The 27497-nt window shown below is 40.0% G+C and overlaps 1 protein-coding gene across 1 annotated transcript in view; it reads right to left on the reverse strand.

The window, feature by feature from the left end:
• Positions 1-27497, reverse strand: part of dchs1a (dachsous cadherin-related 1a) — a 122258-nt gene that overhangs the window by 28444 nt on the left and 66317 nt on the right. The gene's annotated exons all lie outside the window — the stretch shown is intronic.

A 27497-nucleotide genomic window follows, 5' to 3' on the forward strand; every position in this document is an offset into this window, starting at 1 on the left:
TGCCCAAACAGACAAAACCTACAGATTTAACTCATCTAAACCTACAGATTTAACTCATCTAAACCTACAGATTTAACTCATCTAAACCTACAGATTTAAATCATCAAAACCTACAGATTTAACTCATCTAAACCTACAGATTTAACTCATCTAAACCTACAGATTTAACTCATCTAAACCTACAGATTTAAATCATCAAAACCTACAGATTTAACTCATCTAAACCTACAGATTTAAATCATCAAAACCTACAGATTTAACTCATCTAAACCTACAGATTTAAATCATCTAAACCTACAGATTTAACTCATCAAAACCTACAGATTTAACTCATCTAAACCTACAGATTTAACTCATCTAAACCTACAGATTTAAATCATCTAAACCTACAGATTTAACTCATCTAAACCTACAGATTTAACTCATCTAAACCTACAGATTTAAATCATCTAAACCTACAGATTTAAATCATCTAAACCTACAGATTTAAATCATCTAAACCTACAGATTTAACTCATCTAAACCTACAGATTTAAATCATCTAAACCTACAGATTTAACTCATCTAAACCTACAGATTTAACTCATCTAAACCTACAGATTTAACTCATCTAAACCTACAGATTTAAATCATCAAAACCTACAGATTTAACTCATCTAAACCTACAGATTTAAATCATCTAAACCTACAGATTTAACTCATCAAAACCTACAGATTTAACTCATCTAAACCTACAGATTTAACTCATCTAAACCTACAGATTTAAATCATCTAAACCTACAGATTTAACTCATCTAAACCTACAGATTTAACTCATCTAAACCTACAGATTTAAATCATCTAAACCTACAGATTTAACTCATCTAAACCTACAGATTTAACTCATCTAAACCTACAGATTTAACTCATCTAAACCTACAGATTTAACTATGTATGTTTACACAAACATATTGATGCAGAATCTTTAACATATTCTAATTGATGATTCGAATATTTGCAGCTTAATGTACTTAACAGTCTTCTTCAGGCCCCATGCTATTAGATTATAGCCCACATGTACCCAATATATTTAGATCACAGGCCCATAAGCTAAAGAACAAAGCACAGAACTGCAGGAAGATGAGCTCACGCAGCTGAGATGTTCCCCCTATTAAAAATCTCAGGTCCTGAAGCTCTTTCAGATATTTTACAATCTATCAGGGGGTACTATATTAATAAACACCGCTTTACCACATGCTTAGGCTCCCACGCTAGCGTGATAGAAGTCATAAGCACGGTGACGGTTCCAACCTGAGGCAGCAAAGCGTTCGACGGAGGACGTGCCTCATGGACAAAGCGATTTTCCATGAAGACTTGGCTTGACTAAAGAAAGCACAAGGACAGCTCACTCAGCTCGGGGTCTCTATCTAGCAGAGAATACGAGCTCCTGCACAGCACTCTAGGATAAACATTTCCTTCTGGTTGCCGGCCTGATTGGTGACTACTTCAACTACTTGACAGAAGATATGCAAAGAGAGAAACACAAGTCTTTCAATTTCAGGACTGGCATGTTTCTTTTACTTAGAAAGTTGGCTCAATGGTTATGTGCATATCAAATATTTATGATTCTATGGAGCGATAATGTAAAGCATTATTAGGTTACCAAGGATGAAGGATTAAAAGGCACTCAGGACTGAAAGCTGAAATTGAACATTTCATTCCTACACTATGGAGAAACAGCATCTACATGTTCAACATAGTGGTTTGTGGATAATGGGAATGAAGTGGAGGACACCATTTCAAGGGCATGTTTAAGTGCGTGGTAAGATGGCCTTGATTAAGTCGACTGCCGCTGGAAGCTGAAAGGGCATCCAGAGTTCAGTCGCACACACTCAAACCCGAAGATCTTGTATCATTCAATCATTCTTCAACAATCACTTTATCCTGGTCTCAGTCATGGTGGATCTGGCGGCCATCCCAGGAACACTGGGCACGGGGCGGGAATACACCTTGAATGGGATGCCAGTATATTCACAGGGTATCCTGCACACACATTCGCACCTAGGTGGAGGTTAGAATAGCCAGTCTGGCGTACCTACTGGCATGTTTTGGGAGTTAGGAGGAAACTGGAGAACTGCAAGGAAACCCCCTCATACATGCCATCCAACGTTTCATACAGCATATCTCTACAACTCAAAAAAAAAAAAAAACCCTTTAGGGTGTTAGAGAGAAATCTTTTTTTTTTTTTACCCTGGACTCATATTCGGACTCAACAAAAAGCTAAATACACGTGTCTGTACTTTTTGAAAGGTCCGTTTGCATTTGCAAGCATAATAACAGACATATGTTGGCCGGTTCAGAAGTTCAGCAGTGTCTCAATCGTAAGTGGGTCAAATAATCCAGAAACTCTTCTCACGTCTACTTTCCTAAATTCTTACCTAAATCCTTGGTGCTTTACTTGCTTTTCACTCACGCAGTCAGGCTTAAACACACAACACATGCTGATATGTCGACAGGCACATGCGAGATATTTCACGCAGAAAACCGTGATTTCTGATCATATCCTGATTCCAACAGGACAAAGGATTTTTTTGTCTGGCTAAATGGTCGTTCGGTCCTTCTCAGTGCGGGTGAGAAATCGAGAGAGTGCTATTGTTGGACCCCCGTGAACAAGCAGCTGTTTCTGCTTCTTTTTTTTTTTTTTTTTTTTGCAAGTGTGACACAATGAGAACTCTACTAGAGAGGTGAGGGAAGAAATTAGCTGGGGGCTACGTTATCTTAGAAAGGGCTGGACGAAGCCAAAGATAACGTACCGAGTCCTCCGGTTCATGCACCATTTCCCTTTCCTCACTGAAAGCTTAAAACAAAATGCCTTAAGATTCTGGAGACAAACAATGCAGACACTGTAGCTCATACAAAAGCATTGGCACTGGAGGATCAGTGGCGTTCCTCAGAACTCTCCAGTACTGGGTCTTCAGAGTGCCAAGGTTTACTTGATTGTTTAGACGAAAACATGAAGTATTTTTTCTATCAGGCGAACTTCCAGGAGTCTTGAAGTGTGGTTCTGACAGTTCTAATCAGTGTTTCAGTTGTACATCCAACTGCCAAGTGATATTGCATCATTGGTTTACTGCTACATTCAGAACGGCCTCTAAACAAACCAATTAGAAAAGCAAATTCACCGAAATAGCGGCATTCTGCATCCAACACACCCAGAATGTGAATGGATGCTGTGAGCAACGTCTGATGGCCATTACTAGACCGGCATGGCTCGACTTAAATTGGCCCATAAAAAGACACTGAGCCTCATTTATCAAGCTAGATACAGACTAATTTAGGAATATTTAGACAAGAAATATGGTATTCATGAAAATCCAGTTTCAAGTTCTTACAAAAAGTTGTTTTTTGTTTTTTTTTTTAAAAAGTTTATTCATGTTTATGTTTTTTTTTTTTTTTAAAGTTTATTCATTAATAGTATCATTTAGAATATAAGGAGACCAATTCATTTGAAGCGCAATTAATCAGCTTCAAATGATAATAATTGGTGCAAATTGATGAAATTTTAAATACAGATTACATTGTAGAGTTTAAATCGTTTGATTTGTATCACACCCACGAACGTTTGTGAAATGGTCCATATTAATGACGTGAAAGAAAGCAATCCAAAATGAATTCATAAATGAAGACAAATAAGAATAGCTATTCAATCTAAGCAAAAGTAATAGTGCCCTATATCCATCCATCCATCCATCCATCCATCCATCTTCTATACCGCTTTATCCTTTTCAGGGTCACGGGGGAACCTGGAGTCTATCCCAGGGAGCATCGGGCACAAGGCGGGGTACACCCTGGACAGGGTGCCAGTCCATCGCAGAGTGGTGCCCTATACCGATGAATTAATATAAATATAATTGGTAGGCAACACGCTGCAGTGGCTGAACTGAATTACTGGAAGATGTAGCTTAGGAAGTGCTCTTTCGCCATTTTGTTGGAACTTTCTTGGAATCTTTAGTACTGTACGGCCATAAACATTCACAAACATCTTTACTAAAAGACTGATAAGGACCAAAGTCTTTTGGTCTGTTTTTCTTAGACCGCTGTATTCCTTTTGTTTAGTCCATACTGAGGTTGCTGGAGTGTGCGTGACCACAATATTAATCATTTCCATATCTTTGAAGCGACATATTAAAAAAATGTTCACACAGGCCAAAAAGACATATGCCAAATGTCTTTGTACTCACTGGATCAAGCAGAGTACAGCTATATCACGTCGTATGTGTTGTATCATGTTTTCAGTAGGACATCGATCCACTATTCTATTGGTATAAAATCGAGTATTATCTCGGATGTGAACCACATGGAGCATTACGTCAACGTGACAGAGGCAGTCAGTAGCGCTGGCTATGTGTGATGTTCAACAACAGGAAATTACAAAATACACACAGCCATCGGAGAGTGTATTGGCACCATTTCAAAAATGACACAGCCTCCCCATGAAGTAAAACAGAGAACAGTATGATGAGAGAAATAACGCGCAAAAGTGTTTTTGCTGAAAGATTATAATTGTACTGTTCCACGAACACAACATCAGTATGGTTTGTATATATCAAGTGTACGAATGCGTATATACTGTAATGAATAGAATGTATACAAATAATGTAATTCCCACCCAAGGCTCAGATTAAGGGCAATGTGACAGGATAGAACGGGGAAGCCTTATCCGTTGTCCATTACCGTTATTCTGCAATATCCTAATTTTACCTATTGGTAACATTTTAACAAGAAAGTTTGAGAAGTTGTGATTTGGCATAGCACATTTGGCTCAGGAGGAGGTGTCGAAAAGCAAGCGTTTTATTTATAATATAACGATGTGTTTGGGGCAGCCTTCAGGAAATGTAAAGTGAACACTACAGCGAGATCTGTAGACTTTTAAAAAGAAGGAAAGAAAACAAACAGGTATAATAATCAGGTAAGAACACTAGTATTGATCCTGTAAAGAATGATTCATTAAGTCGTTCAAGTAACAGCTTTATCCTGGTCAGGGTCGTGGTAGAGCCATAGTGTATCCTGGGAACACTGGACACGAGGTGGGATTACACACTAAATGAGGGACACTAGTCCACCACATGAGCGCCACAGTGGGGTAAGTTTTAGTTTATAACCTCAGAGTATGTGAGGTTACATATGGTTTGGATAGGTATTGGCTGCATAGGTTTTCCTCAAACACCTAAATATTGCATATGAATTGCATACATGTATTGCATACATATGAAGCTGGTTCTCACGTGAAGCAAAGAAAGATCAAAGACCAGTTCTAGCACATTCTTCATTCAGAGTGAATCTTATGAACAAAGCCAAGCTGGCTGACAGTGAACAATGCTCTTCACTATCTCAATATGGCTTTTTATTACAGCTATTGGTCAAATTCCGTGACTCAATACAGGTACTGAATAACTGCATATATGATAGATGGCTTAAGACATACACTATCAAATGACACGTGAAATTGACATTTTGTAGTAATTTTCACAATTTAAATGAGAAAAAAAAAAAACAACAACCCAAAAAAACAGATCATTCACATGGAAAAAAGTAAGTACACCCCCAACATTTACCACACCTTTAAATCCATAAAATTAGAATCAGGTGTTGAAGATCGGGTGCCAGTGATTAGAACCTGCTTAGAGAGTGCAGGAGGAACCGGTCTTGTTTAAACCTCTCAGAGCTAGTGTCTGGCGTTCCCTTTGTTATTGAGGTGTGCGGTGTCATCATGCCAAGATCTAAAGAGTTCTGTAAGGCCTTCAGAAAAAAAGGGTGTAGACGCCTATGAGTCTGGCAAGGGATTTAAAAAGATCTCCAAATTATTTGAAATATATTGTTCCGTATAAGGAACATTTACAAATGCACAGATTTCAAACGACTGCAAGTTTGTCCGGGACTGGCCGTCCGAGCAAATTCAGCCCAAGAGCAGGACGTCTGAAGCAAAAAGAAGTCTCCAAGAACCCCAAAATTTCATCACAGGATCCACGAGTAAATCTAGGACGTGTGCCAGGAAAAAGCCTTTGCAAGCCTATAGTTTGCCAATGAGCATATATGCAAAGGTCTTTTGGAATACCGTTCTCTGGACAGACGAATCAAAGATTCGTCCAGTTGTTTGGCCACAGTAACAGCAGACATGTCGGCGCAGACCAAAGACAGCTTTTCAGGTGAACCAACTGTGAAGCACGGTGGTGGAAATGGTATGGTTTGGGGTTGCTTCACCGCTTGCATTCATTGATTCAACTATGAATTCATCATCATATCAAAGAGTTCTTAGAGATAATGTGAGGCCACCTGTCCAATAGTTGAAGCTGAACCGAAAGTGGATCTTTCAACAGGACAATGATCCTAAGCACACACTAGCAAATCCACCAAGGAGTGGCTCAAAAAGAAGAAATGGAGGGCGGCCGGATTGAAACCGGCAGAACATGCAAGAAAACCCTTGAACATCTTGCAACTGAAATAATATTGCATGGAAGAGTGGTCAAAAATTCCAGCAAGCCGATGTCAGAGACTGGAGGACGATTACGCAAAACGTCTAGAAGGAGTTGTTTCTGCTAAAGGGGGCTATACTGAATACTGAATTCTGAGGCCAAGAGTGTACTTACTTTTTCCACAGAAGAATATCACATCTGTTGATAATTCTTTTGAATAAGTGATTAAATGCTAATTTTCCTTGTTGCTTTGTTCAAGTATATAAACTTTATTAACGGGCTCTGTTTAAAAGAGGATCAAAAAGCCAACAATTTCCATGGGGTGTACTTGTTCTTTTACGTGACACTCTCTCTCTCTCTCTCTCTCTCTCTCTCTCTCTATATATATACATATATAGATAGATAGATAGGTAGATTGAGGTATATATGCACTGTGTGTGTATATATATATATATATATATATATATATATATATATATATATATATATATATATATACACACACACACACTCACACATTTTATATATATATATAGAAAAATATATATATATATATATATATATATATATTTTTTTTTTTACACACAATATATATACACACACTCACACATTTTATATATATATATATATATATATATATATATATATAAAGACAGAGGTACAAGAGGACAAAGGTACATGTGTATATTGGATAATGTTGATTAGTTAAAAAAAAAACATGAGTTATCGCAGCTGTTTGCTAGACTTTCCCTCTCTAACTCTCACTTTCTCTGTCTCACTCTCTGGCATAAGATCAGAGAGGCAGTGAGTCAAGGGGGAAGCTGGGATACCTCCCACTGTCCGCTGCCTCCCTGACCGTCGACAGGAAGGAAAGCAGCAGGTCTCTGCAGCAACTCAGAGCTATGGAGCTGAAGCAGTTCTGACACAGCACACACACAAACGTATTGGAGAGGGCTCAAACAATTTAACGAAGGAAAACCCAGCGAAAGCATGAGGGCATGAAAGATTCACATAATGCGGAGAGAATAAAGTCAAACACCTCCCCTAACAAGGTAGAAAGCATATGATAGAAATGATAAACAATTCTGTTATGCAACTTGTGGATAGAATGGGGTTGTTTTTTTTTTTCTTTTTCCTGAGCTATGTGCGAAAAAGCTCTCAAACACTCTCAAACAGCACTTTTAGCTAACAATACACTTCCAGCAGAAAGTGACTGGATGAGAAAGTCTTGGATAAACTTGCAGTTTTTTTCCATCCATATTCAAAACAAATTTAGTTTACCTCTCAGAAAGAACAAAGAAAAATGACTGCTGAGCAAAACAAGAAATTCCTTCCTTTACATTGCAAGAGGATTTGTGTTGTAGAGGATCACCGGGCTACATATCAAGCTAACGTTACACAGAAATTCTCTGAGACATGCTTCCAGTACTCCATCTATCAATCGCCAATCGTCAATCCTCTGATCTGCAGAGGTCTTTCTTCATCTTTTATGTCCTCTCTTTCCTATGACCAGAATACAATCCAGAAATGGGCACGATCTGGCGCTTTTGAGTTAGCACTCAATATTTCTCCATAATATCTTCTATATAATAGATCAGCGTGACATCAGCGGAGCCGTCCTCCAGATTTGTGGAGTGCTTGGCGCCTTCCAGATGTCTATTAAAAAGATTCTCCTGTATTAAGACATCTCTGTAAAACATCATATACATGTCAAAACCGCTGAGCGTCTTTATTCGGTTCATGAGCAGTGCAACCTGGGTTGAATCTCAAATATATAACCGTGTGAGCCACTGGCCAAGACGCGATCATCATCGTCATCACGCACTGACCGACCGGTCCATTCTGGAATGGAGTCCAAATGCCTCCGTGAACGCTGAGCCAAAAGTTAAAGAATGGCTACGGATTCTGGGGATATAATCTGAGCTTTAACAGGAGTACAGAGATTTAAAGAAATGCATTTCACGAGTGGCTGATGCCCCGGTTTTGTTACATAAACTATTAATCAAGATTTAATAGGATTTGATTAAAATTCAACACCACAGTCAAAAAGGATTAAATCTGAGCACTGGATTTGTTCCAAATGCTGTCTTCTTCAATCAACTAGAGTGAGGGCATATTTCATTTTAGATCAGGCGATGCAAAAAGTGCTATTTAAAAAAAAAAAAAAAAAAAAGTCTCAAAAACCCTCTAGAGAACCCAGGTGTGAGTAGGTCTTAGAGGAGTCAGACATTAAAAATAACAAAGTCTGTACACATTGCGGCTTTTCGTCTCCCACCTTGACGTGGTGCAAGGTGCAAAAGTTTGGCAGTAGAAGAGAAGAGTGCTAATTCAGCGTAACCAGACGTAAGTACAAGGAAGAGCACAGACAGACATAGGAATAGGGTTTCCTTCTCGCCTGTCCTCCTCTCATGTGAGGTTTGTCTTTCAGCCGGGCCTGCAGCTGGAGCCAATTAAAACGCTGGACAGTGTATGGAGGAAGGGCGTGTTGTGTTTTGTTGTTCTTTTAAAAAAAAAAAAAAAAAAAGCAGGGTGTAGAGCAAGAAAAGAAGTTATGGAGAAAGAATCAACACCAAATCAAACTGAAGGAAAATGCACATAAACCTACATGCCATGGCCAGTACATCCCGAAGGGTACCTAAAAGAAGAAGTTAGGGCAGCTTAAAAATGACCAGCCAAAGAAAATCCACTCATACATCTCAACTCAGGCATCAAGTTGTCCACCACCACAGACAAATTTCTCCCAAAGTCTTTCCTTTGGCAGGGTATATAACCAAAACCAAAAGCTCCAGTGGGAAGGTACGCTGACAAGCGCTTCCACTGCATCAAGCATGACAGAGGCAGCATGAAAAGTCACCACCACCATCTCGGTCTCGCGCTGTGCATCTCCAATTACTTTCCAAACGTTAAAGGGAAAAACTCATTTCTGGCTCTTTTACACCAGCGTGCTGATCAGGGGCTTAGTTGCTGGAATAAAACAAAAAATAGCACTCTTGGGGAAATTGCTATGTTTCATTTGTGGCCTTGCAGGGCACTCACTTTAAATAACAAATCCCTGAACAGATGTGGATACTGCTATTACGGGTCAAGAATGGAAGTATGTGTGTGTGAGGGAGTGCTGGTGAAAGGTTGGCTTGCCATCTAACTGGGTGTAATATTTCCACGGCTCGTGAAATTGTTTGCTATTATATAGCCGGCAGAGTCTGACATGTGGTTTAAATCATTAATCTTTGCGCTTATCTCCACAGCTTGATGGGGCAGGGTTTCAGAGAACGGCTTCAAAAATCAACTCCTCCATGTCCATCCAAGGTGCTATACGTGACCGGGACTACGTTTTGAAACTTTGGGTTAATAGCACCAGTGCTTGCATACCCACTTTTATTTCTAATTCGCTGTCAGAGCAAATCTTTCTTGTGTAACAATCATGTGAGTCTACTGGGTAAGGACTAGCAGGGAAATCTTAAAACCTGTAAATAGGAGTGACCTTTACGATGTTAAAGACGGGCTATAGTTAAGACTCTTGGTTAAGTACGGTCGAATTTTAAACGTTGCGGTGCTACGGCCCTGTAAGTTTTTACCTTATTATCAGAGATTTAAATAACTTATCTATCCAGTAGCTGAAAACAAGACAAAGCAACACGTCTATTCTAAGGGATAAGACTTTCGTGGGTTAAACAAACACTGATTGCTTTATAACAAGATTATTCGATCCAAGATTACATTCTTTTGAACGATGGCTTTAATTTTATTCTATGTGGGCTGGTGGATCAATTTCGCTGGATACACAACTAGGAGTTTGCCCTTGATAGAATCTGCTCTGCTGCTAGAGTGGCAGTCTGTTACCACAGCTCTGGGTCTTGTCAGGGTTTTAGTTGGTGTCTATTTTGTTTTCACTGGTTTTATAAGTTTGTTTTTACTGTTGGACCGTACAGCATGTTCTTATTTGGTTGCCGCTTTCTGCACGTACTGATCTTCATTTGTCCTTTATTTGCTTTGTTTGGCCGATAGACAATTATTCTTATTGCATGCCTGGCAAAGTACCAATCAGAACTAGCACCCCAATTTCAATAAATTGCATCCATCCATCCATCTATCCATCCACATCACAAAAAGTGGATTGTTTCGAATAAGTGATTAGATGTTAATACTGAATCATCATTACACATGATAGAGATACAGACTGTTGTCTTAACTTTTTAAGTCGTTTAAGTTGTCAAACTTTCATCATGGGCAGCCAGGATTGGTTGAAATTACTGTGGGAGCAGTCAGGATTCAATAAACTTTCTGCAAGAGTGGCCTGGATTGGTCAATCTTATAGTGGGAGTGGGTGGGCTTGGATAAACTTCCTTTGGGAGCAGGCAGGATTTGTCAAACTTACTGCAGGAGTGGATGGGATTGGTTAAATTTACTGTGGGAATGGGTGAGATTGGTCAAATTTCCTGGGGGGGCGCAGGTGGGATTGGTTAAATTTACTGTGGGTGTGGTTGGGATTGGTTACACTTACTGAGGGAGCAGGTAGGATTGGGTAAATTTTCTGCAGGAGTAGCATGGATTGATCAGACTTTCTGTGGGAGTGGGGAGAATTCGTCAATTTACAGTGGGAACAGGTGGGATTAGTCAAATTTACTGGTGGACTTGGGCGGAATTGGTCACATTTACTGCAGAAGTGGGTGGAATTTGTCAAACTTTCTGCATATGTGGGCGGGATTGTTCAAACTTTTTTCCGGGGCAGCTTGGAATGGTCAAGCCTTCTGCGGGAGCTGGTGGGATTGGTCCAGATTGTCTGCAGGACTGTACCAAAAAAACAAAAAACAAAACAACAGTCCAGTGCACACATCTAATTCACGACAGCTCAGACTAATCTACTTAGACTGATCTCACTTCTGTCTATCACACAACATCAGCAGATTTCCGATAAAACCATGTTTCAGTGTTGTACTAATGCGCTCTGCTGCTATTTACGATGCTGCGTGTAAAACCATGCGCAGGCTTTTCTGGAGCATGACCGAGCTAGGGCTTGCAGCTTTGGGGAACATGAACGAGAAGGGAGAGGAGGATCTATTATAAACTGTACACTGTGGGGACTACATTGATGTGGCTTATGGCAGTGCTGTGCTACTTGAATTGGCTCCTCGAGGTTTTACAGAATGCCTGGGCCCACAGAGCATGGCATGCACAAACACAAACCACTTCCTGCAATCCAGTGCCCACGTAAACTGCATTTCTCGCTTGATGTGCAGTTTGTGTATGACAGTAGGGTTTTTCCCAAGACGGGAACGGATTTGATATGGCCGTCTTATCAACATACAGGCTAGAAGCAAAAAAGGTACCGATCAGAACTCGTACTCAGGCTCTCACGTGACAAGAAAACAGTGACTGGATGAAAATAAGTATAGGCAATAAACTGGTGGTTATTTAATAATCAGAAACATTCTGTAAAATCCCATTTTCGACAAGATATTTAAGAATGGCCATCCTACTAAAAAGTGTCAAATTGTGAGTAACCCTTATGATGCAGACTGACTTCCATCTGTAGTGTGATGGGTCAGCGCTTCCCAAAACTTAATTCCAAATATCTCCACTGGGGTATGTTCATTAGACTATCTGCATCTGGTTAGTACTCCAAATATTCATAACTGTATTTAACTTGGTTTTAAACCCAATGTTGCCATGGCCTAAACATGAAGAGGTTGAGAATGGACAGTTCTTCAACCTTAGCTACAACACTGGACTTCACAATTGGTCTCAACTAGAGATGTACTGGGGTTATTGTTATTTTGCCTGTGATATTTTCTAACAAACTTAGTTGATTCTATATCCTGTAAATATAAACAAACTGATAGACCCCTTCAAACCGCTGCTGCCCTGACCAGGCAGTTACTAAGGATGTATGAATGAATGCCAAACGCATTGCACAGCTACTGTGGTCATTTTTGTCTCGAGTCATCGGGTTATCGTATCGGACTACTCGCTTCAGCCACGAGCTTCATGACCAAGTGAAAATAAAAATGCCCAGATGTCCTGTGTGGGCAAGCTGTCTTAGAAAAAGACCCCACAACGAACAGTACACCTCCTGTTCATATCTGTATCTGTTTAGAACACATAAATCTGTTCGTTCTGAACGGGTTCATATTCGCTTACATCCCCAGTCTTCATGTGAAAACCGAGGTCCGAAGGGACGCGAAACCTTCATGCCGCGTCCTTCTTCACCGTCGTTGTTCTCAGCACAAGATAATGTACGTGGAAAGGGACTAAAAACAGAAGAAAAGAAATTTACGCTTTGTCTAAACACCCCCTTCGGACTGTTTACCTTTACTTAAAGACTAAACATCGTAAATGCTTTCAGGTGTTTTATGAGAGGCCAGAAGAGTGTGTTTATGGAAAGTATATTTCCATTGCAACTCGGTTTTAAGCTTGGTGAAAACTGTAATCATGGAAAAGTGGGTCAGAGACAATGGCAGTCAAAAGTGTGGATTATGATTGAGTAGCGCTGGAACATACTGCTGCAAAGGCCAAACCGTTCCCGAACATGACTACGGCTTCAACGAAGCCAACTTTGAGCTATTTTCAGTAAATGTAAGGGTTCAACGTTGTCAAATGGGCAAAGTAAAAGTAAAACAAGAAAAAGAAAAAGAAAAGAAAACACCTGCTTTTAACAGCGTTTGAACCATTGCCATCATAGTTAAACTCTTTACCTCGTCGTGGTTTTGTAGACTTCACATTGTTGCCATGGTCACGTTCTTCGAATTTGCTGGTGGCTGTTTCAAATTTATAATACTGCGATCAAAGCATATATTTCTGAGGAAACAAACAAATACAACGCCGGCCACATTCCGTCTCTGGTGTGTTGACAGTGTGGGGTTAGCGGGTTGAAATTCTGAATAGGACTCTTTTAGGTGGATAAACATGACAACATGGTGAAAGTTCTCGACGTTCATTTCAGAGAGGAATACAATCACAATGAAACAGTGTGACATCCTCTGAGTGCAGTTCATCAGTTAAATATTCCACTGAGCTTTATTGAGAAGGAGTGGACAGTTGAGAACATCCTTTGCACATCACACCACCACGAGACAACGTTCACGCTGTCTGACTCGGCAAACACACTCTGTCCTGACACAAAAAGGGTAATTACCATTATTTAGCACATGTCTGCATTTTTTTTGACCTGGCGCCATCCTGTATCCACAGAGAAGTGTAGCTATGAAGACTTCCTTCCATCAGAACAAAAGTTTGGCTCATGTGCAGAGCTGCATCTGCAACTCATCAACAAACCATCAGCCCTAACACAGAATGTGCCACAACATTGCCTCACACTCCTTCACAATGCTGCACAACGCTGAGAAATGAGACCATGTTAACACAACAGCCTTCCAAGTTCCCTGTCTGGCACACACCCACACACACACACACACGTTTCTATTCTCCGTGTGGCCTCAGGCAGAAGACAATAGGTAGGTACTGTGTTAGACCTTGTGAGCACTTGGCAACAATGCGTTCTCTGACAGCACCAGGCCTTTAATCAGAGTCTCTGTGGGGGAGAAGAAAAAAACAAAAAATCCATCTCATCCCTCCAGCTCATCATGAGGTGCCACTGCCAGCTCCGTGAGCCTGTGCTACATTTAAATCTAGTGGTTCATACTAGAGAAGCTTCCAGTCAAGCTGTGTTTCTGTTTTAAAAGCCAGTTTGAGTTTTGTGCCAGTACGGGGACTGTGGGAACCTGTATTCACAAACCAGCCACACACATTTTGGAACTCCTGTGCATGGTGGGGAAGCCAAAGCGATGTGGTACTCCATTTGTAGCAATGGGAGAAAAGTCTTTTTCTAGAAAAAAACCCCAAAAAACTATAAATAGGAGTAAAGTGTAAAGCAAGAAGGAAAGTCAGAGGATTTGGATGTCAGTAGGAATGAGTAAATGCCAAATAAGAAACGTTAAAGAACACTAAGTATGCTGAACCTAAGCAGTCTGGGCCAGGGTTGCCAGATATGTAAGATGACTAGCTCTAAAACTGGAGAAAAAAAAAACAAAAAAAAAAACATCATCCTTCCAAACCTGTATTATACTCCAAACTCATGAGTGACATTACATATTTTGGATGAGAATTTACGGAGTTTCAATAAATAATAAGTTTTGTTTTTTAAGCATTTGGCAGACTCCCTTATCCAGAAGGGAACCTAATCTCCATCAAATACATCCTCATGCTACTACAAATAGAACAAAGTCTAAGAATACAATCAAGCTAAACCCCTGCTGGAGGGGAGTCCATATGCGTTGATACAGCACCAAAACCATTCAAAAAAACGCACAGTTACGTGCAGAATGTGCATAAAGGGCATGGTAGTATAATATCCATTCATTTATTCATCTTCAGTGACTGCTTTATCCTGGCTGGGGTCACGGTGGATCCAGTTCATATCCCTGAATAGGAAATTGTGGACATGGGGAGAACATGCGAACATCCATACAGACAGCTCAGGATTGAGTCTCTGCAAGAAAAAAACTAAACAAAACAAAACCAAAAAACAACACAATTTTTTCCTTCATAATTTATAGGCATATGCATATATTTAGTCAAAATAGCTTTTTCTAATACCCCAATTCACCTGATAATTCACAATACTTTAATAAAAAATCCCCATATCCCCAAAAAACCAAAAATTCAACCAGCCACCAAAATATATGGGAACACAGAAGACCTGGCAACCCTGGTCTGGACAATTTCATACGTAATTTATTTCATACTCCAAAATAAAACCTTGTTAACTAACTTCTACATGCTACATAGTACTTTTACCTTACAAAGATCATTATCCCATTTTCAAGGACTGTTTCCCCTCATTAAACCAGTTAAACACACCCCACACATTCTTATCTGAAGGATGATACAAACATCATTATAGCATACAACAGCTCTCGAACCTCTTCAGCTTGAAACGCTCAGTACGCTCTAGCGCCACTCGCTGCAGAAATGAATCATTTGGAGTGTCGTGGAATGGAGTGGACACAGAGACAAGAGTCTCTCATTATCGAGAGCACGCGGGTCAATGAAATAATCTCAGTTTACTGAAACGCTCCACATAAACAGTTTCAGGCCCATGCCATAAACACAGTTACACTCTGCTGCCTTTAACAGATATCTCTGAGATATAGATTTGTCTAAAAGGAGGTCACTGCTCCTCTGCTGCAGTCCAAGCAGAAAAACACACTCAGTTAATGTAGACGGCGCAGTCGGTGAGTGTTTAGATTCAGCGCTGTAGTTTTGCTGGCAGGCGCATTAGTGAGTAAACAGATGAACGCTTTCGTACACATGGGGCCTGGGAAAAAAAAAAAAAAAAAAAAATTCTCAGTTTAAGATCCTGCTAAACGACGCCAAAGTTGTGTCTAAAAGACATACAAACAAAACCTCTGTAAAACAAAAAAAAAAGAACACAGTTTAAGAATAATTAAGCTGTTCAGTCGAGATTTTCCCCTCAGTTCTGTAAAGCTTGGAAAGGTTCTACGCTGGAATAATGATAAGGTGTAGGGACACTCGGGCAGGCATGTGTTTTGATGGATGAAGTGGCTAATGCACGTTTGTGTGTGCAACGGCCTGCGCAGCTGCGCGTGTGTCTGAAAGCGAGATGAATTAAACCCGGTCTGGATGTAAACCAATAATTATCCTTGTTAGCATTTAAAATTTGCAGCACTGTGCGGTTCTGTTATGTCTACTCTCCTATACTGGCCTTTTATTTTTTTTTCTTTTTTCTTCAAAGGAAGTCGAATCATGAACGCTGCTCTGAGGAAAAACTCGTTAATAGGCCACTCCAAATATGGTCTTTGAGGAAATTTTGTTCTCAGGGCTTCTGCCCAGTGCAGACAAAATGATTTGAGAGGATATATATTTTATTGTGCGATAATTCATTGGAATGCAGTGGGCTGAATCGGACAAAACATTACTGAATCTAGACTGAAATCAGAGCAGGACACAGAGAGCTAACTGTAGAGTTAGCAGCTAGCGCATAATCATACAGCACTCTGAGCAAAACAAATGAGCTTAGTCTGTATGCTAAGTGGAGAAAATATTATTAAGCTGGATCGAAAAAACACTTAAGACTGTTATTCTAGCTCTTGGTTCTCTGCAGTATGCTTTATGGTGAACTGCTTATCCAGCTGCCAACAGGACACAATCTCAACAACCCCCTGATGTTTCATAAATTATAGTGACAGTTGACTTCCTGGAGAATTCGACATAGGTGATTTGTGTGCCACTTTTAGCATAGTTGATACCTTTGGAAGCAAAACGTGAAGGCTATGAATTACAGTAATAAACGTCTCGTGGATGTTTCATCAAGTCCGACATAAATTAAAACAAAAGAACCGAAGTGTGACTAGTTATTCCTCACTCAACGCAAATGAACTTTTCCTTTTAGCAATCCTGCACATCTTAAAATAAGCTCTGGTTATCTCATGCATCTAATGACGTACATCTTGAACTAGTCTTAATTAGTAGCGTTCAGGGTATGACGTAAGGAATAAAAACAGCTGGGGATGTGCTAGAGTGAGCACAGAAATTGAAATTGAACGATTGGAAAAAGACCAGGTGATGTTATTACGATCTCTAGCTATCCGGTTTCGTTGAATTTGTGCCCACTGTAGTCTCAGATTCCTGTTGTTTGCTGACAGGAAGAGATCCCAGTGCGATCTTCTGCGGTAGTAGACCATCTGCCTTAAAGTTCAATTCGTTTTGCATTGTGAGATGCCCTTCTGCTCAACGTGTTTGTAAAGTGTGGTTATTTGAGCTTCCTGTCAGCCTGAACAATCAGTACGATATCAATTAAACATTTTAAAAGACCAGATGTTGGATTACAGCTCTGTTCTACGGACCATTGATCTGTACACCACAGTCTGGACACTCTATCCGTTATCCAGTAAATTCAGATGAGATTAAGGTTCCGGGGCGCACGGTGGCTTAGTGGTTAGCTTCACATGTTCGCCTCACACCTCCAGGGTCGGGGGTTCGATTCCCAATTGTCCGATTCCCAAGTGTGCGGAGTTTACATGTTCTCCCCGTGCTGCGGGGGTTTCCTCCGGGTACTCCGGTTTCCTCCCCCAGTCCAAAGACATGCATGGTAGGCTGATTGGCGTGTCTAAAGTGTCCGTAGTGTATGAATGGGTGTGTGAGTGTGTATGTGATTGTGCCCTGCGATGGATTGGCACCCTGTCCAGGGTGTACCCCGCCTCGTGCCCCATGCTCCCTGGGATAGACTCCAGGTTCCAGTGACCCTGAAAAGGAGTAAGCGGTATAGAAAATGGATGGATGAGATGGATGGATTAAGTTTCCAAAGACTTCGGTGAAAATCACGCCGATATGGTGCAATTATCCTGTATCGGATGGCCGTCTCAGGTCATGAATCTGTTTAACTTTCTGTCCAATGATCGCATTAGACTTCATCTTCCAGAAAGTGATCTTTAAATTCCACTTAATACAATTGCCTTGTAAAATGAAAGAAGCACTTGCTGCTGCGTGATAATGTTTATATTGAAGGTCAAGACTTTCTCTTTCCCCCAAACGACTTCAGAAATCTGAAACGAATCAAATAGTGAGATCCATGTCACGGTTATGTGTTATATTTTGGATGGTAAAACGATATGTATAAGTAATCACAACATTCTAGAGAACTTGGTGAGCTTTTTAAAGATTCTATTTCCAAGCTAAGAAACCGAAGAACATCCCTTATCCGACGTGTATTGATGTCATTAATGATTTCCAGTTCATCAAAATCAAGAGTCTCGCCAGAAGCTATGACGTCTTTTTTAGATTGGGAGTGCCACTCCAAACTTTGCAACAGTCATTGGGTTCAATTTTCTCCCCACTAATGTCTGAGATGGAGTGCTGGAGTTCTGCCCTAGTATACACGGAATTTTCTATGCTGGTTCATGTATCATGTCAAAACTTTCCCAGCACTCTATGAAAGCTTGGCTCATGTAACAAACTGCAAAAAAAAAGTGGATTTTAGGTGTCTTTTATACTAACATGCTGTGATATCAGAGACGATCACAGATATGAGTTTGAGTTTATGCCAGCAAGTGTTATAAGAGCTGTCCATATTGCAATCTGAACATTTCCTATACAGTCCATTTGAGTGGAAGCCTTCACCCATGAGGTCAGAAGTTCTGCCCTTAGAACAACCTTTCACACAAAGTCTTGAAGTATTTGATGCTGTGGGGTTCTGCACTATTTATGGTAGAACAAAAGATTATGTAGGGAGACGAGGTCAGTGGACCCATAGCACAACTGGGCCTCATTCTTAATTCATGGTTATCACAGATCAGCTGATAAGGCAGCACAGCTCATTTGATCACAGAGCCCTTCCAGGTGGGTGATTACTGTCGGCACAGGGAACTCGAGCCAGAACTGTGGTATTGTCTGGCATAAGGCTGGACCACTGCACCACAGATGTTTAGCATCTTGGACACTACTGGACTTTTTGTTATGATCTCATCATTTAGCAGGTTTGGTAAAAGACAGGATATTGGCAACACTTTTGTAAGTCTAGATGCCATTTTAGATGTCAAATATCCTCTTTTTTCCCCCCGTTTTCACATCTATTGGACTTTTGGTAATTTGGTTCCGTTGGTTGGACATTTTCCAATTCACCAAACCGTTTGCTCACGGGGGTTTTCCCTGACTCCTCGGCATGCGGTGCTCCCATGGACTCTTCCAGTCGGATGTCATATAGGTTGTTTAGCTATTGTAGGTTATGCAAGTGAATATTTTTTCATTATATAGGGTGTCCTAAAAGTCTTCATATATAGGACTAGGGACGATAGGATATAGGGACTATATTTGTCAGCATCATATCGGTTGTGTCTTCGCCAGTGGATGTTCGTGGGCGTCCAGTTGTTGGTCGGTCCACAACACTTCCAGTCTTTTTGAGTTTGGTAATAAGTTTGGCGACAGTGTCGTGCTTGCCATTTTTCCTGGTAACGTCCATCGCAACCTTGCGAGAGCTTCCTGATCCTGCCATGAGAATGATTTCAATACTCTTCTTCATTATATTAGCAAAATGTCTTTCAAAATTTTTCATACTTAGCTTATATATAAATATATAAAAGCTAGATATATATATAAGAGCTAAGCATATATATATATGAGAATGAGTCTTTATTGGTCACATACACTACAGCACAGTGAAATTCTTTTCTTCGTATACCCCAGCATGTTAGGAGGTTGGGGTCAGGCATGATACAGCGCCCCCTGGAGCAGAGAGGGTTAAGGGCCTTGCCCAAGGGCCAAACAGTAGCACTTGGCAGTGCTGGGGCTTGAACCCCCGACCTTCTGATCAGTAACCCAGAGCCTTAACCACCAAGCCACCTCTGCCCCTCACTCTCTCTCTATATGTATATATATATGTATATATATAGGGGCAGAGGTGGCTTGCTGGTTAAGGCTCTGTGGTTACTGGTGATCAATAAACCATTTTCTATATGCACTTCTGAAGCCATTACCATTTCCTAGCTCCGTTTCTACTCTTCATTGAGATTAAATGTCAAGTTTTTAAATGTATGCGAGCCAGTTAAATGATAAAGGTTTTTTTTTTTTTTTTTAAAGTTTTGAACTGCTGGATTTTTCTTGTTTTATCGTACAGAATAGTAATTATATAATGACAGCTAAATCTTTGTGGAACTTATTAACTGCACGCTCTCAAATCCTAATGAGACTTGAAATGAGTGCTTCAATAAAGGCAGGTGCGCTTGGAGAGTAAAGCTGTGACGCTTATAGATGAAAGACATGTATACACAGTGCTAGTATTTCTGTGAAATAAGAAATACGCGGTCTATTAGAGTGATAAGCTTTTTTCTCCTTACGTTGTTACGATAAAACTAATCAAATAACGTTTTACTGGCATGGACAATAAAATTTGTCAATGCCAATATTTTACTATTAAAGAATGACACGTCGTACTTGTTTTTCCATGTATAGTTACAGTTAATGTTGAGTAATATCGGTGTAACCCGTTCATTCCTGCCATGCAAGTCCCTGTGAATGAACCATTCCATTAGAAATGAATGAGTGCATTAATATAAACCTGTAACTTTCCTTGCAGAAAGAACTACTGTCAGAGCTGCTGTTATAGAAAATCATTCAACTAGTCAGATTTTAGAATTCAACAGTGCTCGGATATAAATCACTGTAAGACAACCAGGATTAATGGTCCACATGCTGGATCTTAGACAGACCCCAGAACAAGCGTCAAAAATTAAATCAATCACTGGGTAGGGATTCCATGTAAGCTTCACGGTCATGGGTCACTCAGATGGCCAGCTGCTCCGTCATGACCTTTCACCCCACACTCATCTTTTCTGTTTTTTTTTAATTCATGTCCCAGCCATGTCACACATATAAGTGAATGGTTAGCTTGTATGTATGTCGATGTAAAACTTCTCCAGGACATCACCGGTCATTTCTAACGGAGAGGAAAGGACATATGGACGTGGTAACATGATGCATCAGTTGTGTTGGAACACACACTCAGTGTAGAAAATGAAGCCTCCAATTACAGTACCAAAACAAGGCAGACCGCAATATGGAGTAAAATCTAAAAATGGATGTGAATGACGTTCCCAAGAGCAAATTTAACGTCAAATTTAATCCAGAGCCCAGATTTAGTCCTGAACACTAACAGCCATAAATATATATATGTATGTATATTTTTCCGCCAAAGTCTTTGTCTTCCAAGGCCATGTTTTATTTTGAAATCTATAATATATACGTCTTTCTCTAGAATTAGAAACACATCGTATTTAGGTAACTCTCAGCCATCGAAGCCTTCTTCTGAAAGCCCACACAAACTAAAGTCATTATTAAAAGCGAAGCTTGAAGACGGAAAGTTTTCAGCGAGTGCAAAAATCGCATGTCTGCGCTTTAACGCGAGACAGTGCCAATTGAAGCTTAATCCTATGGTGGAGCCTGACGAAAAGAATGCTGATATCATAAAGATCATCTCAACCACACAGCTCTAACCCAGACTGGGCGACGAGTCAGTTTTCTGTACCACTGATGCCACACCATTTCTCTGGGGTGACTTTAAGAGTGGGGTACAGTATCTTACTCTCATAGGTTGATACAGAGCCTTGGCATGTCTGTCTATCTGAGATCCTGATCTGGTAAATGTGTTGTTTTGTTATTTGTTTTGTTTTTTTTACTAAATCAGCAACATCTTGTACACATCAGATATTAAAATTCTTTGTTAAGAAGCTTTTACATGTTGGCTCATAATAAAATCTTGTTCTAGGGGGGTATGCTGTTTTAGGAATATAATCCCAGTCAGGGTCATGTGATGCAGCTCAACATGAAGGGGAATTAATGTTACCACCGTGAATTTGATGGTTTTCCAGTAATAGCATCGTCCTGAAGCTGTCTTTATACTCCTCTTACACCCCGTTCACTTCCCGATGATTTTATTTATTAATTAAAGCAAAACACGTCATATTTTTTTTATCCATTTATAGTTGCAATTTAATGTGAATAAGTGATTTAGCAGCTATAAACAGTCGTTCCTTCAGCCGGCTCTCTTTTTTCCTCCCTCTTGAAGTTTAGACGACAAAAAAAAACCACAAAACAAAAACAAACCCCCCACTGTAACATCAGCGAGTAACTGGAAAGTGGAAAGACCTCTATCCTGGAGACTTTCCGATGATTGACACTGGAGACTCCTTCCACAAATCGTACATAAACATCTACATAAACAGAAAGTTTCAACATATCAATGATTATACATTCTCTTTTGTTAAATAAACATATTTCTGATTCCCATATTATTAAGCCGATACGTTTCATCAGCGCCGTCATTTTCTTTCCAAATTCATTCATGTGCAACACAGGTCCCAGCAAATCAGCTGTTACTATGGAAACAATACCATGCAAGATTGAGTGTCGTTATACAAACCGGTGAGACGACTTACAGACAAAACTACTGTCAGAGCTGCCGTTATTAAAGAAAACAAAAAAAAAACAAACGGATAAAACCCAACATCGATACCTTTCGACCAATCAGATTTGAGGATTCGGCAGTGCTGTGGTACAAGCTGCATTATAGTACGCGGAATACATGCACAATGTGTTTCTCTGCAGCTTCACATGGATCACAACGGCGCAGATATTACCACAATAGAAGTCTTTAGCTGGGATCAGCTGACATTTTAACTGCCAGGGAATATCTCATCATCCCCAGAACATTTTTTACATAAAACAGCTTAGCCATATGAAACTGATGACAAGAACATTAACAGGGCAAAGACCGTGTCTTTGATTTGCAATGGATTCCAGTTGACAATGCATGAGCTTTTAGTTGCGACAGCGTTGCCAAACCAGACCCTGCTGGTCAGCGTTAAAGTTCTGTCTATTAAGCCATGATTTTCATTTTCGGCTGACATTTCCCTGCACGACACTGAATAAAACGGGGTGTTGGTCTCAATTCAACCTTCTAAAGAGAAATGTCAGTCTAAAATAAAATGACTAGGGTCTAGGTTGTCAAAGCCGTTCTAGCATATAGAGTATTTTATTTCGATGGTAGGGTGACTTCACGTTCTATTTGCTAACCCCTTCAGACACTGCGTCCACTGTAACGTATATCAGATGATTCAGGAGGTTTTTCTTCATTAGAATGCAGAAATAAAGAGAAGGTTCACTGAATGTTTAACAAATTATACCCCCCACAAAATAATGAGATGAATTATGTTTCATCAAGGTTCTTTTTCAGGCTCATTGAGCACGGTTTATGAAGTGTAACGAAAAAAACATAAATTGAGTTGTTTTTTTTGTTTTTTTTGCAGTATTGAGGAAGAAAACCTCTGAATGTGTTTGTATTGTTAATGTAAACAAACTGATGTGAATGAAGCGCTGTGCACTGAACATCTGTACATCCTGAGGACCAAAACAACGGTCATTTTTATTCTATCCAGCACACTATCACACACAAATGGCGCCTTGTGGCTCTTCGGAGACTTGACCTGTTACTTGACATAGCAATTTACAATCTGTTTCATTGACTCAAGATTCGATAACCAAGCACTAAGCAACCTTTACACCAACACAAAGGCAAATCCGTCGCTCGGGAGACTTGTGGTACGTGGAGATTTATTCACAAACAATTCAGTCTCGAACGAGTGACTGAAGTGAAGGAACTGATATGAATCAATGCCACGTGTAATCGTTTCCGTTTGTCTGGAAAGCTTATCTGTTGGTGTTTATCGAACATTTTTGAACCATGCGAGTTGTATTTGCAATTGTGTGTACATCTAAAATAATCCAGCCCTCCTTCGGCCCTCGCTGAGTGGTCAGTGAGTCATTGTTTGAATCAGTGAGTCATTTATTCTTGTTTTTTTCCTCTCTTATGAATGTTGGCCCCTCATTTAAAACCTCTTGCTTGTGCCCAAACCTGCTGTAATGATGCACTGGCAATTCATTGTGAAGTAACATTATGGACAGCAAGATGCTTTTTCCTGGACTGTAAAAAAAAAAAAAAAAAAAAAAAAAAAAAAAAAAAAAACTACTACTACTACTACTACTACTAATAAATAAATAAATAAATAAATAAATAAATAAATAAGAGCTCAACAATATAAGAAAATTGCAACACAGAGTTCAAAATAAATATTTAAAGCAAATATATATGCTCTTAAACACTGCTGGTCTTTCTGTAAACATGGACATATAGGACATACTATAAAATAACATAAAATTGCAATGATTTTTTATTATTATTATTATTATTATTATTTTTATTATTTTTAAACTTTATTTTATAAAGAGCCTTTAAAAGCAGCTGTACACATAATAAGCAGTACACAGAAAAAAATTAAAATTATAAAGGTTAATAATAATAATAACAATAATAATAATAATAATAATAATAATAAAAGTAGACATTTATATCTATTTTTGGCTACATATCAAATTTGAACAAATCAGAAGTCAGAATTAAATGAATCAATAAATGAATCTGAACGAATCTCTTAGCTCATTGAAATCAAATGACTCATAAGTCGATCAACTCAAAAATTTCAACTCTAAGTAGAAGCAAACTTTTATTACTAAATCTATTTTAATGATTTTTTTTTTGGATTGATGTACATTATACAACATTTATTCATGGTTTTATGTAAAGGTGACACCTCCGATTTGAACTGTGTCTCTTAACAGAGATTCAGCGCTGACCAGGTGCTGTTCCTCAATGTTAAATTGTTAAAGCTCAGGGTACATTCCTCCGAGATCAACCCCCCCCCCCCGTCCCCCCCGTCCCCCCCTCTCTTTTTCATCTCCACCTACATTGTCTCACTGCAGGGTTATGCAACATGGTGAAATATATCTCATCTCAGAAACATGTCAGAACGCGCTCTATACAGAGGTTAATGAAATCGTGTGACGAGAACAAGATTTATCATCGATGCATCTCCATCAGCCGTGTCAAGTCACATATGGTTTATCTATCGAACGCTATCAAAAGATTTTTTTTTATGTTTTCGTGTTAATGTATTAGGCAAGACTTCGAAAGCACCTGTGACATGAAACACAGCCTTGTCTGAGTGTGTTTCACAGATGCTTCATCAGATATGCCTCCAAACAGTTCTGCCACATCTCTGTATAAAACTGTCAGTGTATTTCTTTGGGCCAGATGCTTCCTTGAAAGAACAATGCAAGGGTCTCATATGGGACGGACTAAAGACAAGGGGATTGAGGGGAGCGGTCTCCACACTGATATTTCATTAGAGAAGCAGGGTCGGTTAGCGGCCCATGACGAGATGAAACGCCTTCCTGTCAGGTTTGGTTATACGACGCTGAACGAGGGGGTCATTAATTCCTTTAGTGGTTAAAGTAAGCTGCACAATAGTGAGATTAAAAAAAATAACCAGTGGTGCATACAACTAGATTCAAGGTGACATACAGGGCTGAAACTGGCTTTTTGTGTACCACTGCAGAAAGTATATTAATTTGTTTAATTCTATAAAACCCAACTGAAAAAAACAACAAAAAAAAAACGTGTAATGATGAACAATCCATAAACAGTTATTTGCATAGTAGTATCATGAAATGATCATTTATTACGACTAATAATAATGATATAAATAGAAATCATAGACAGCGGTATGTAAATGGGCTTAGTGGTTAGCGCGTTCGCCTCACACCTCCAGGGTCGGGGGTTCGATTCCCACCGTGGCCCTGTGTGTGTGGAGTTTGCATGTTCTCCCCGTGCTGCAGGGGTTTCCTCCGGGTACTCCGGTTTCCTCCCCCAGTCCAAAGACATGCATGGTAGGCTGATTGGCGTGTCCAAAGTGTCCGTAGTGTATGAATGGGTGTGTGAGTGTGTATGTGATTGTGCCCTGTGATGGATTGGCACCCTGTCCAGGGTGTACCCCGCCTTGTGCCCCATGCTCCCTGGGATAGGCTCCAGGTTCCCCGTGACCCTGAAGAGGATAAGCGGTATAGAAGATGGATGGATATATGGATGGTATGTAAACGTTATGAAGGTGTTGCTGATTCGTACAACAGTGTTCCTCATGATCTTTTTAAGTGCAGTGTCTTGTACGCAGTGTCTAAGAGCGGTACAAATGGTACGAAATATTTGTGTGGTCTGGCGTGCACGCAGAAAGTACAAAAGACTGGACCTGTGGATTCAAACTGATGCGCTACAGTGCTGTGAAAAAGTATTTCTCATCCTGATTTCTTCGGTTTTTGTGTATATCTCATACTAAATAGTTTTAGATCTTCAACCCGAAATACAACATAAAAAAAAAATAATAATAAACTTATCCAACACCTATCACCAATGTGAAAAACGAATTGGCTCTTAAACTTAAAATCTGGTTACTTTAGCAGCAATAATGCAACGCAACTCTTCCGATAACTGGAGATCAGTCTTTCACAGCGCTGTGGTGGAATTTTGGCCCACTCTTTGTAGAACTGCTTTAGTTCAGCCGTATTGGAGGGTTTTCGAGCATGAACTGCCCATTTAAAGTCCTGCCACAGCATCTCAATTGGTCCAACTCAGGACTCTGTCTAGGCCACTACAAAACTTTAATTTTGCCTTTTTTGAACCATTCAGATGTGCACTTACTTCTATGCTTTGGATCATTGACTACGTTTACACGGACGGCGGTAATCTAATTATTGACCTTATTCTGATTAAGCCAATATTCTGATTAAGGTGTTTACATGAGTCGCTTTTAGAATATTCCTTTCATGTTCCTGTTTTACGTGTTATAGAACATAGATCGATTAACGCCACACGTCATTACGTCACCGCGCCACGCCGTCCGACGTCCCTCCAGAATTTCACGTATCGACGTACAGTTGGTCTTCGTTATGGAACCGTATACAGTTTTGCGTGTTTTTATTTAAAAAATTTTTATGAACGCTTCAAGTGCGGTTAATTATTTGTCGTGCTGTACGTGCAAATAGACGACTGCTTGAAGCCGTGGGCTGCGTCCCAAACCGCATACTTACCTACTGTGTAGTAGCCGAGATACATGTATTTCGCCTGCTATAGGACTATAGCAGGTAAGTACGCGGTTCGGGACGCAGCCGTGCTCTCTTGTTTGCCGTCAAACGGTCGAGCGCTGCCGTGTGTGTACGTGTCCTGTTGCAAATTGTGGTGAAAACTCCTACACGACGTTAATGGTGTGATTAAGGTGTGTACGTGTCTGTAACGCGACTGAAACAGGAATACTCCACACGTCTTAATTCCATCTGTGTTTACTTCGAGTATGACTTTAATCGGATTAAGGTCATCAATAATCTCTGTTTACATGCTAGTTTCTTAATCAGAGTATCGTCTTAATCGGGTTAATAGTGGATTATTGTTGTCCATGTAAACGCACTGACTGTCTTGCTGCATAATCCAGTTGCACTTGAGTTTCAATTTACGGAACTCAAGACCGGACATTCTCCTTTAGGATTTTTTTTCCTCAGCACTGCACTCCTGCTTCTGCACTTAACTTCTGCTGTTGTGGATGGTCCAACATGAACACACTAAACATGTGCACTCACCAACAACGCCCAAATCTC

This window comes from Ictalurus furcatus, chromosome 17, assembly GCF_023375685.1.
Source record: "Ictalurus furcatus strain D&B chromosome 17, Billie_1.0, whole genome shotgun sequence".
NCBI lineage: Eukaryota > Metazoa > Chordata > Actinopteri > Siluriformes > Ictaluridae > Ictalurus > Ictalurus furcatus.